Here is a 12,786-nt window from a genome sequence, read left to right on the forward strand (position 1 = left end):
CAGTTCACCCCAAAACCAAAAATACATATTTTCCCTGTAGTGCTATTTATCAGTCTAGATTGTTTTGGTGTGAGGTGTCAAGTGTTGGAGATCTTGCCCATAGAGATGGCTGCATTTATTAATGAGGTGCTTAAGAGCTCCTGTGCCAGCAGCAGAGGACAGAGGCCTCTGGTGTGGCGACTGTTGGTCCTGCTGCCTCTCAGCCTGGGATTTTTGTTGTCTTGTTTGCTTGTTTTTTTGTTAATAAATCTCATGGTGTTTTAAAGATGTCTTATGTGGTTATTTTGGGTCAGTGGTGGAGTTTTGTTCATCCCATAGGGCCGCCCAAGGGTGGGGCCTAACAGATGTTTACACTTTACTGTTAGTACTTCAACTCTGACAGCTGTAGCTCCTAGTTACTTTACATATACATATAAAACGTGTGATACGTTTATAAAATATGAGTCACTGCTAAATAATTAACAACCCAAAAGAATAGTTAAAGGTGCAGTCAGCCACTTCTAGTTCAGTACACTTCTTGACAACTCCCCAAATATCTCCTCACGCTCTGCTAGCTGTTTGTTGTGTGTGTGTGTGTGCATGCCAAAAAATAATCTGGTTTACACAGCTCCAGCTCTGTAAATGGGAAACAAACAAAATGACATGGAGTTAGCCACACAACACTACTCCAGTCAGTCAGCAACAGGGGTGTTTGTGCTCGTGCACAGGACAGGGGAAAGGCCATGGATGTATGAAGAGCAAGGCAGTGGGAGAGAGATGGTGGTAAATTTGGCACGTGTTTATGTGTTAAGATTCACAGTGCACTGTCAACAATCTTATCCCAGAATCGCTGACTTCACCTTTCAAAGTTGCTCCAACCTCACCAGCTGCAACATTAAAATGCCGCTTACACATTAATGCAACAGTGATTAAATTCAATCGTGCAATAATGTAACACTGACAGGAGATCCTCCTCTGCATAACAAGTGCATTTACTGCTAGCACTTACTGCTTTCAATATAATTTACAGAACATAAGTTCCTACTGAACTTTTCCTCAACTAAAAAACAAGACTCTAACATATAATGGAGTATTATTACATATTGGTATTACTGCTTTACTTCAGTAAATGATCTAATACTTCCTCGACCACTGAAAAGGAAGGAGTGAGTATATTTGGACACGGCACAGACCTTTCTCATGGCAGGCACTTTAATGTGTCTCACTCACACACAGGTGTAACTAATAACATTGATTATAGCTGCATTCCATTCAGTGTGCCAGTGTCAGGGCCATAGTGTCGAGCATGCTGGCGTCCTTACATGGCTTAGTATACTTACATCGAACAGAGACATCATTGATGTTATTAGTAGGCTAACAATTGTGTTTGTCAGAGAGACAAGAGAAATGAAAACATTTTGAACAATTAAAACACAATCCTTGCAAGGATTTAACTACTTTACTCTCTGTAAAAACTACAGAGAGAGAAATGCAGAACATGCATTCCACTAATTCTACACTTGAAGTTCAGTGTAATTGTAATTGTCATGAGTATTTTTGTACAGCCTGTCAGAACAGAGCTGCGTTCAGCCCCGACAAAATGTAGCAAAGTTTTTATTTAAAGGGATATGGTGATGCATTAAAAAACACAAAACAACACATTGATTACATGCAATAAAACACAAAACAATACATCATAAATGACACAGTTATAGTCTGAGCATCAAAAGAAGAAGCTAAATGTACATATACACATACATACAAAAAGCAGCAAGACATGCCAAAAGCATATGCCTTGTAGTAAGAAATATTGGTTTACAATAAATAAAACTCTACTAGGATTTATTTATACTGTGTATACGTCACTGCTGATTGGGTAACACGTCTGACACACCCACCAAACAAGAAAAAATGTACTCCAGAGCCTGCTGCACACCGTTTTGAGGAAACATGTCATTTCCATAGACAACTGGTGCACAGTTTCTTCACACCGAATGTTCCCAACTTTGAGAACTTTTGACCTTTGACCTTTTACCTTATTTGAGAAAATACTCCTGATGATGTCACCTAAGTTAAGAACTGGGTATAGAGTTCACAAGATCTGACTATTTATGAGGCAGGAAGGGTTTTACGAAAGGCAATTGCATTATGGGAAATCTAGGATTTTTTTTGGTCTAAAGTTTATGGGATGTTCTTCCATTCCAGAGACTAAAAGTCAGATCATCTCATCTGTTGCTGTTATTTTGACCATCTTTTTAAAAATCTGTTTTTCACAAACCTCCCAACTTCATGGAAGTGCAATACTGAACTGTGGGAGTCCCCCTGTAAATATAGCTACAATAAATAAATGAATATATATTACACTCTATAAAGAGACATTAATGAAAGCATAGTCTTTATATAAATGCAAATTTGTTTTAAATTTACAAATGTTCTCATGCCAATATTGGAATGAAAACACATAATGCAGGATGTAAAATAAAAGGTTTTGCAGTGACCATCATGATAAAGCCCCTAAAATCTGTAATAGCTATTTTAATCCACTAGATGGCAGTATCTATCTGCGTTAACTTATTTAATGTGGCCTCCCTTGCAGCATTGGACAACCCACATAAAAGTTTTTATTTGAGTGTCTTCTATGATATAAGCACTTATACGGAAAGTTGGGACATGTGTTGCCGTGTTGTGAGCATGCTTCATAATTCTATGACTTATTTGATTTCAGGTCTAAACTCAGGAAAGAGGTGAACTTTGAATATCTCTCGAAACACACAGTCTTGGCAACTTTGGTATCAACACATCAGCATTTCCTCAGCCAGAGTGGAGTTTGGATATACTGTATATACAGCATCCACACACCCTGGGCCGTTGCCACTTCACAGCCTGGTACTGCAGACATCCCAGATTTTTCACAGACCATCTGTCATCACTATGCAGTTGTATTGTATGCTGCTGTCTTCGGGCCAAACCCGGTTTATGATCCGTTCAGACACCCTCCTGCTTTTGAAATGATACTAACTTCTCATCATGTCTGACGTCTGGGACACGGTCCCCGGACCAGATCTTTTCGCTGGCGCAGTAATGTGTCACAGAGTCACACTGTCAAACCCATTGTCCATCTGTTCCTCATAGACACAGAGCACAAGAGCATAGCCATGACTGTAATTAGCTGCATGGAGAAGTTCAACATCCCCACAGATTGCAGTCGAAACGTGACTTTCTGGGACAGTCTGCATCCAAATAGAAACCAAATATAGCATTGTGGGAACAGAACAGACTTTGGATTCTGGAGCGAACGCAGTTTCCGTACTTTGACAAATGACCTGCGTTTTTGCATCTTGGGTTTAGGTTGCAACAAATACCCAGCCCTATCAGGACATCAAAACAGAAACTACATTGTTTCAGAACGCTGAGAATAAATCTAAGTGCTGTGATGGTATTCTTCCTCTCTTGGGTTTTAAGCAGACACAAAGGCAGACTGATGAAGACAGAAAAAATAGGTTAAACAGCTCTTTGTGTGGAAATAAATTACAGATGCTGGAAATCTGAAGAGTATTTATGTACAAAGTGTTCTTCTCCTCAAAGGGAAGAGTTGTTGTTGTTTTTTTTCAGTCCTATGCACATCTGACAATGTGAAAGTCATTCAATGCATTTGAAATTTAATTTGCCTTTTATGTGTGCATGATATTTGATAGATCAAACTGTTGTGCAGGAAAATTACGAAAACACCTTTATTTTTATGTTTAAAAAAGAAATCATGTGTGCCAAAATTAAAATGAGATTAAAAACTTTTAATTATTTACTTTTATGTCTTAACTTCACAGTGTAATCGACATATTATAATACTATTACATGGAATGTTTTTTTGTTTGCGTCAAATTAGCAAACGACGCACTAAATGTCAAAATAAAAAATATAAACTGAGCCTCTGTATAGCCTGTATAAAATAATGGACGTAGCTAGCATTATGTTACCCAGTGGTTTGTGGTCTCCTGCTTGAAAGCCTCAAGTTCAACATATTGATGGTTGCCATCACAGATTTTTGGAACCAATAGTGACCATATTTGCCAGAGAGGGTGGAGCAGTGGAGGAGCAAGGGTCGAATGTGACTCCTAAATTGAGGCAAGGTCTCATAGACAACCTGTCACTGAAGCAGCTCCACCCTTAATTATGTCTAACTTTAAGCCTTAATAAAATGTAAATGGCTGAGTTATATAAATTTTCACCCCTGTACAGTTGTCATAAATGCTGAAATTAGCTAGAGACAAAAGCTGTTTTTGTACCAGGCTGTACACATTTATTTCTGCTGTAAAGTTGGGCATTTTAAGGCGGGATTTATACCTCTGCACCTCAAATCGACTCCATACCCTAGGCCGAAGCCTGATTTGCTCCTTCCCAGAAACGTAGCTACACGTTTCGCTGATGCAGACCACTTGTCTCTTTTTACAAGCTGAAACCATTTCCCTCAGTGGAAATGAAGCTTTCATTTACTTTAATTTCACAGTTGGCGTACCTGGCCCAGAGGGTTACCGGGGCCTCGCCCTGGAGCCAGGCCTGGGGCTGGGGCCCTTGGGCGAGTGCCTGGTGGCCGGGCCTTCGCCCATGGGGTCCAGCCGGGCCCAGCCCGAACGGCTACATGGGCTCGTCCCCCTGCAGGCCCACCACCCGCAGAGGGATCCAGAAGGGTTTGGTGCAGTGTGGATCGGGCAGCAGACCAAGGCGGGGGCCTTGGCGGTCCGATCCTTGGCTACAGAAGTTGACTCTTGGGACATGGAATGTCACCTCTCTGGCGGGGAAGGAGCCGGAGCTTGTGGAAGAGGTTGAGCGCTACCGGCTAGATATAGTCGGCCTCACCTCAACACATAGTTCCGGCTCTGGAACCCAAGTCCTTGAGAGGGGTTGGACTCTCTCCTTTGCTGGAGTTGCTCCGAGTGAGAGGCGGAGGGCCGGGGTGGGCTTTCTGATAGCCCCTAGACTCTCTGCCTGTACGCTGGGGTTCACCCCAGTGGACGAAAGGGTTGTGTCCCTGCGCCTTCGGGTCGGGGAACGGGTCCTGACTGTTGTCTGCGCTTATGCACTGAACAGCAGTTCAGAGTACCCACCCTTTTTGGAGTCCCTGGGACGGGTGCTGGACAGTGCCCCGACCGGGGACTCCATTGTCCTGCTGGGGGACTTCAACGCTAACGTGAACAATGACAGCAGGACCCGGAGGGGCGTGATTGGGAGGAACGGCCTGCCCAATCTGAACCCGAGTGGTGTGCAGTTGTTGGACTTCTGTGCGGGTCGCAGTTTGGCCATAACTAACACCGTGTTCGGTCATAAGGATGTCCATCGGTGCACGTGGCACCAGGACAGCCTTGGTCACAGGGCAATGATTGACTTTGTGGTCGTATCAATTGACCTGTGATGTTCTGGACACTCGGGTGAAGAGAGGAGCAGAGCTGTCAACTGATCACCACTTGGTGGTGAGTTGGAGCATGTGGCAGGGGAGGACGCCGCGCAGACCTGGCAGGCCCAAACAAGCAGTGAGGGTCTGCTGGGAACGCCTGGCGGAAGAACCTGTCAAGATGATCTTCAACATCTCCGGGAGAGCTTCGACCTCGTCCCGAGGGCAGAGTCCGAATTGAGTCCGAATGGGCCTTGTTCCGCTCTGCCATTGTCGAGGCGGCTGTTGCGAGCTGTGGCCACAAGGCCGCGGGGGCCAGTCGCAGCGGTAACCCCCGAACCCGCTGGTGAACACCAGAGGTGAGGGGAGCCGTCAGGCTGAAGAAGGAGGCCTACAGGGCATGGTTGGTCTGTGGGTCTCCAGAAGCAGCTGACGGGTACCGGCGGGCCAAGTGGAGCGCAGCAGCGGCAGTCGCGGAGGCAAAAACTTGGGCGTGGGAGGAGATCGGTGAGGCCATGGAGAAAGACTACCTATCAGCTCCAAACCGTCCGGCGCCTTGGGGGGGAAGGCGGCAACTTGCTCACACTGTTTACAGTGGGGGCGGGGAGCTGCTGACGTCAACTGGGGACATTGTTGGGCGGTGGAAGGAATATTTTGAGGAGCTCCTCAATCCCACCAACACGTATTCCAGTGAGGAAACAGAGCCGGGGGTCTCGGGGGTGGGTCGTCCAATTTCTGGGGCAGAAGTTGCCGAGGTAGTGAAGGAACTACACAGCGGCGGAGCCCCGGGGGTGGACAAGATTTGCCCTGGATATCTCAAGGCTCTGGATGTTGTAGGGCTGTCCTGGCTGACACGCCTCTGCAACATTGCTTGGACATCGGGGGCAGTGCCTCTGGAGTGGCAGACCGGGGTGGTGGTCCCCATCTTCAAGAAAGGGGACCAGAGGGTGTGTTCCAACTACAGGGGGATCACACTCCTCAGCCTACCCGGTAAGGTCTACTCCAGGGTGCTGGAGAAGAGGGTCCGGTCGATAGTTGAACCTTGGATTGAGGAGGAGCAATGTGGTTTTCGTCGCGGACGCAGAACCGTGGACCAGCTCTTTACCCTCGCCAGGGTGCTGGAGGGGGCATGGGAGTTCGCCCAACCAGTCCACATGTGTTTTGTGGATTTGGAGAAGGCTTATGACCGTGTCCCCAGGGGCATCCTGTGGGGGGTGCTCCGGGAGTATGGGGTTGGTGGCCCTCTGCTAAGGGCCATCCAGTCCCTGTACCGAAGGAGCACGAGTATGGTTTGTGTGGCTGGCAGTAAGTTGGACCTGTTCCCGGTGAGGGTTGGACTCCGCCAGGGCTGCCCTTTGTCACCGGTTCTGTTCATAACTTTCATAGACAGAATTTCTAGGCGCAGCCGAGTGGTGGAGGGTGTCAGGTTCGGTGACAGGAGGATCTCGTCCCTGCTCTTTGCGGATGACGTGGTCCTCCTAGCTCCATCAAACAGTGACCTCCAAGTCTCGCTGGGACGGTTCGCAGCCGAGTGTGAAGCGGCTGGGATGAGAATCAGCACCTCCAAATCTGAGGTCATGGTCCTCAGCTGGAAAAGGGTGGATTGCCCACTCCAGGTCGGGGGTGAGGTCCTGCCTGAGGTGGAGGAGTTTAAGTATCTCGAGATCTTGTTCACGAGTGGGGGTAGGATGGAGTGGGAGATTGACAGGCAGATTGGGGCGGCGTCAGCAGTGATGCGGGTGGTTAACCGGTCAGTTGTGGTGAAAAGGGAGCTTAGCCAGAAAGCGAAGCTCTCGATTTACCGGTCGATCTATGTTCTAACTCTCACCTATGGTCACAAGCTCTGGGTAATGACCGAAAGAACGAGATCGTGAATACAAGCGGCCGAAATGAGTTACCTCCGCAGGGAGGCTGGGCTCAGCCTTAGAGATAGGGTGAGGAGCTCGGACATCCTGGAGGGACTCGGAGTAGAGCCGCTGCTCCTCCACATCGAGAGGTTCGGGCATCTGGTAAGCATGCCTCCCAGACACCTCCCTTGGGAGGTGTTTCGGGCATGTCCAACCGGGAGGAGACCTCGGGGCCACCCCGGGACACGCTAGAGGGATTACATCGCCCGGCTGGCCTGGGAACGCCTCGGGGTTCCCTCGGAAGAGCTGACGGAGGTGGCTGGGGAGAAGACTGTCTGGGCTTCTTTGCTGAGGCTGCTGCCCCCGCGACCCAGACCCGGATAAGCGGAGGACGACGAGTACGATGAGTAAATACTGTATCATGCACACACATGTTAAAATAAATTTCAGTTTAACTGAATGACTACCATTTGCAGCAGTATTGTCAGTCCTGAGCTTCCATACATCCAGGAGTTTACAGAAGATGACTGCCAGCAGATCCTTAAATACACTTTTTCCGTTATTGCGTCTCGTTTCATTCAAAGCAGTTATTTAAAGATTTCAATCTTGAATGCTCAGCCTGCAGACAGAGACAAAGTCTGCCTCCCATTCTGGACCCATCCGCCCTGAATCCTCCTCTTATCTCTGAGGACGACAGATGAGCTGTCTACAGTGGCAAGGCCTTGAACGTGCCCCTCATCACTCACATTCAGTTCTCTTTGTTTGAGTTGGTGTGTGCATGTGTGTGCACAATATACTTTGCGTGTCTGCAAATCCTCAAGCTGATCCACAATAGTCACTTATGTAAATCCAAGGTCTTTTGCTTCTTTCTTCACATATCCCTCTTCCTCTTGAGCTCTTTATGCCTTCGCCGCCTCCTCTCATCTGCCTCGACCTTGACATTTGCCATCTACCTTCAGCTGTCTTCCTTAGAGATTAGAGGGAAAACGTAAAAACGCAAAGCACCGACAATCATGCGAAATCACACACACAAAAACATTTTTTCTTACAGTACTGTACAGGGAATACTTCAGTTTACAACCAGCTCACTTCCATCCCTTTGAAGCAAGCTTGGTTCCACTTCCCTCTCCTAGTTAAGCCGTAGTAATGGCTCAATAATCTGGGCAAGTGACCGTGGGGCTCTGTTTCAGGCTGTGAAGTCTCTTGCAGTTCAAGGCCATTACCTCAGCTTTAACTGTGGCTCCTGCTGGGAGCTGGGAAGTGGGTCTGCGTCTCACAAAGGAAATCATTTATTTAATCATAAAACAAAATATTACAAAGGGAAAGGAAGGAAACGGTGAGTTACGGTCTGTAGGACTGGTGCGTTAACACTGAAATAGTTTTATACGTACACACACTTTGAAACATTTTTGCATGTGCACGCACACACACACACACACACACACACACACACACACACACACACACACACACACACACACACACACACACAAGCAGAATAAAATGTCAATATGAACTCATTAGACTTTGAGGCTGATGTTTATATTTCCTCAGTTTATTTGACATGCTGATCAATATTCTAATGGACCGAGGTATCATTGAAGTTGCAATTAAGGCTATTAAGACTTTCTATATGAGCTCTTTAACAGCCTAATGGAGATTATATTTGCCCTTTTTAGCCTTTACTGTTTCCTTCACTCTGTCTTCTCCCTTTAATCCTGTCGATCTGAGCTCTCCCTTGTTTTTTTTTACTCTTTCCTCCTAGTGGAATTGCACAGGGCAGATAATTCATGGTCCCAACAGCATCAGTGCAACTGAGTTTGGTGATTCCCTGTGTTGTCCTGTAGCGCCATCATGAGGTTGACATTTTGTTTTTTAGTGAAAGGTCTCAACAACTATTGGATACATTGCCACAATATCCAAGCAGACATACCCCTTCAGACTGTAATAACTGTCACCGTCTTGACTTAATAACACCATCATCAGGTCAGAATCTCACGTTATACTTTAGTTCATTGGTTCCCAACTGGTGGGTTGTGGTTCAAAAGTGGGTTGCTGGTTGATTCTGAATGAGTGACTCGCAAACTTATCAAGTTTGTAAAAACAGACTTTATTTTGAAGAGCAGTGAATTTCAGGCACAGAGCTTTCATTTTGAAGTGCCATTTCCAGTTGTAAGGTGAGTGACCAATGGACAGATTCTAGACCTTGAACTAATGACTAAGAAGAGATCTGGACCCTGTGGTTATACCAATGGGGAACCACTGCTTTTGTTTATAGGTTTAAAATGATAAATTCCACTTACTTTGGTGATCCCCAGAATTTTAATCAAGTGTCATCATCAGGTCAAATTTGTAATTCGTCCAAGACTTTGCTTTATACCTAGAGTTCAGCAACCTTACCCATATTGTTGCCAAAGTCATAGGCTAGGGTCAGGCTCAGTTACGTACTCACAAAAATATTCTGAGTCTCTGATTGGGTTATAAATCTCAAATTGGTGGTACCACGTGAGGTCAGCTGGTTCAGGTTGAGTCTGAACTTAGTGGGTATAGCCTGGGTTGAGATCACAGTTTTAGGCCAATGCAAAACTCTATTTATGACCAAATATTGTAAAACAAATGTCATTCCCATTCACTTCAGCTGTAGCCTACTTTGACTCTGTTAAAAAAACTGAATAACCATTCCAAATGTAGGGTATGTTGATTTTTGGACTCAAGAAATTCCCACATTTAAACTAGATTAGCAAAAATTTCTGAGTATGCAACGTGAGCTTGCTGAACTTACTCAAAATGCACAGCAACCCTTCAGACTGTCCAGTGATAGACTGTAAGGCAGACAGCTTAAATAATTAACCATTTGGATGACATAATTATGGTAATGCTGTAATCGATGCTGTAATGTGTTGCAGAGAAGATGCATTACTTAAGCATACTCATTGTGACCAGTCTGCTGATAATGGCATACTTAATGTTTAATTAGGCAGTAGTTTATACTGATTGAATATGGAGTATGCAGTGCATGCCAAACACAACCATTGTGTTTTGTGCTGATTGCAAAAGTTAGCATGCTAACAAGCTAAACAAAGATGGTGATGGTAGCACTGTCACTGTGGGATTGTTAGCACGCTTACGTTAGCATCTGGCTCATGCACAGCCTCACAGAGACCCTACTATGACTCTTAGTCTTTCTTTATATCTTCTTCCACTGTGTGTGAGTCTAAGTGAACATCTCTGTCTCTGTGCGACAGCTACAGTCTGACCTTGGGCCAGCTTATCTTGTCAATCTGATGGCTTTCTTTCTCAGCACTCCATCACACATGAGAAGGCAACTCACTCAGACCTCCGTGTGTGAACATAAAGGTACAAGCAAAGTCCAAGCACAAAATGATTTTAAGCCAGTAGAAATGGGAATCGAAAAATGTGAAATGATTGTTTTCTCAGCTGTGCACTTGGCGCTTATGTTTTAGACTGTAGTGAGTGGTATGTACAGCATCAGGCAAGCTGAGCTCAAAAGGGGGGAAAGGGACCCGGCCGGAGTGTGCTGTTACAGTGAACAGGACAGGTTGTGCTGCTGTACAGCCTACAGGGGAGATGTGATGAGGGTTAGTTGTAGGTGATTGATGGTGTTGCCTGCAGCGCTGTCATTGAGTAATTGACCTGAAGTCATCTGAGTTGTTAGTATTGAATCAAGCATCTGTAATGAAATCATAGACCCAGGCAGTGCTAAACGCAGGGATCCGGCTCTAATGCAGCAAGAGTGATGAGGTTACTGCTGCACTCATGTTTCATGTCCCTCTGTGTGGGTATCATGGTTGGACCTCAGTGGGACACACAGAGGTAATAATATTCTGAAACAATTCATCAGTTCCTACATATATAACATGCTGATTTACTCTATACTTTGATTCGATCTTTTTTCTCTTTTACAAAAGTTTGCAGATTTGCAAAATAGCAGATTTAATGCTGTGTAACCTCTGTATAAAGACATATGTTTTACGGCATAAAATGATACAGTATTTATAGTTTACCAAGGTGGAAGAAGTACTCAGATAAAAGCATTTTTCTGAAAAAATCTCACGCACCTGTCACACCTGAATGTGTGACAAGTGCCTCAATGAAAAGAGCTCCACAACATGTTTATTCTATTAAGGTGACAACATTTCAGTCCTTTAGTCCTACCTTAATGAAACTAAAAGTCTAGCAATAAGCAAGACAGTGTGTGGGAGCTTTTTACTTTGTACTAAAGTAAAAGTAGCAATAAACTCACCTAGCGAGTCACTCACTCACTCTGTTTATGTTTTTTATTAAGTGAAAGAACAAAAGTATTATCATCAAAATATGCTTAAAATACCAAAGTAAACTAGTAGTGGATTATGATAAAAGATACAGTGATAAACATCTTTACTTTAATGTTGCAGCTGTTGAAGATTACACTTATTTTGATTACTGCTGTGTAGCTTGTAAATTTCCATCAGGGATCATTAGATGCTTATCTTAAAACTCCAGTGTGTAGGATTTAGAGTGATATATTGGCAAGAATGGAATATGTTTAACTATGTTTTCATCAATGTATAATCACGCTATCACGCAACCAAGCTAAGAATCATTGTGTTTTCTTTACCTCAGAATGAGACGTTTTTACCTACACACGGAGCAACAACATGGTGGACTCTTCCATGAAGTCCGCCATGTTGTTTTTACAGTAGCCTGGAATGGACAAAAACTGGCTCTAGATAGGGCCATTCTAGTGCTGTAAACTTCTCAGTTGGCCGATTGTTTGGTCATTATGCTCTTGTCTGACCAAATTCTAGTTGGTCTGACAGTTGCTGGTGTTACTTTAATGAGGCCGTGTGTCCACCAAAGGGTTTCTTTTTTCAGATGAAATATACCAGCTGTTGTTGTTTACTGCATGTATTTATCCTCTGTGACAGTTGGTCTTTGTTGTGTGTGTCCTGCCCCTTCTCCACTGTGATTGTTGTTCTTCTGTTGACAGTGACAAGTGCAGCATTTTACCCAAACTCAAACATTTTCCAACTTTAACTTTTAACCGCAAAACACATTAAAAACAGAAGACATTCAGTGTCAGATTTTATTTTTCTAAGTTTTAAGTTTTCTAAGACCCTGCAGTTCAAGGCTGAATTAAAAAGCTTCTGTAAGGGATGCAATCACACTGGAGACCTCATTGGAGTGGCAGGATGGCTAGTGTTAGCTTATGGGCTAAAATAATTCGTCTCTCTTTTGCATGTAGGGTTAACGAAATATTTAACTTTAGTAATGCTATGTTGTATATGACATCGTCTAAACTAGAGCGTCCTATAGCGTCCAGTATGTCAGATTCATCAGTTCTGGTTAAGACTTAGTAGTGAGATGGTCTCATGCATGCAGCTCAGGTAGAAAAGTGTTATGGTGTGCAGTTTGTATTCAGATGATATCACAGTGGACATTTATATTTGAGTGGAGGCATTCCACTTGCTTGAACAGAGACTTTCCTTGCTCTGGGCAAGTGTCAATATAACGCCCTATGACAGGGAAAAAACCCCAACAAAAATACTTTGCTGGACACACAATGCTACCAGC

Source organism: Epinephelus fuscoguttatus, linkage group LG4 (genome assembly GCF_011397635.1).
Source record: "Epinephelus fuscoguttatus linkage group LG4, E.fuscoguttatus.final_Chr_v1".
Taxonomy (NCBI): Eukaryota; Metazoa; Chordata; class Actinopteri; order Perciformes; family Serranidae; genus Epinephelus; species Epinephelus fuscoguttatus.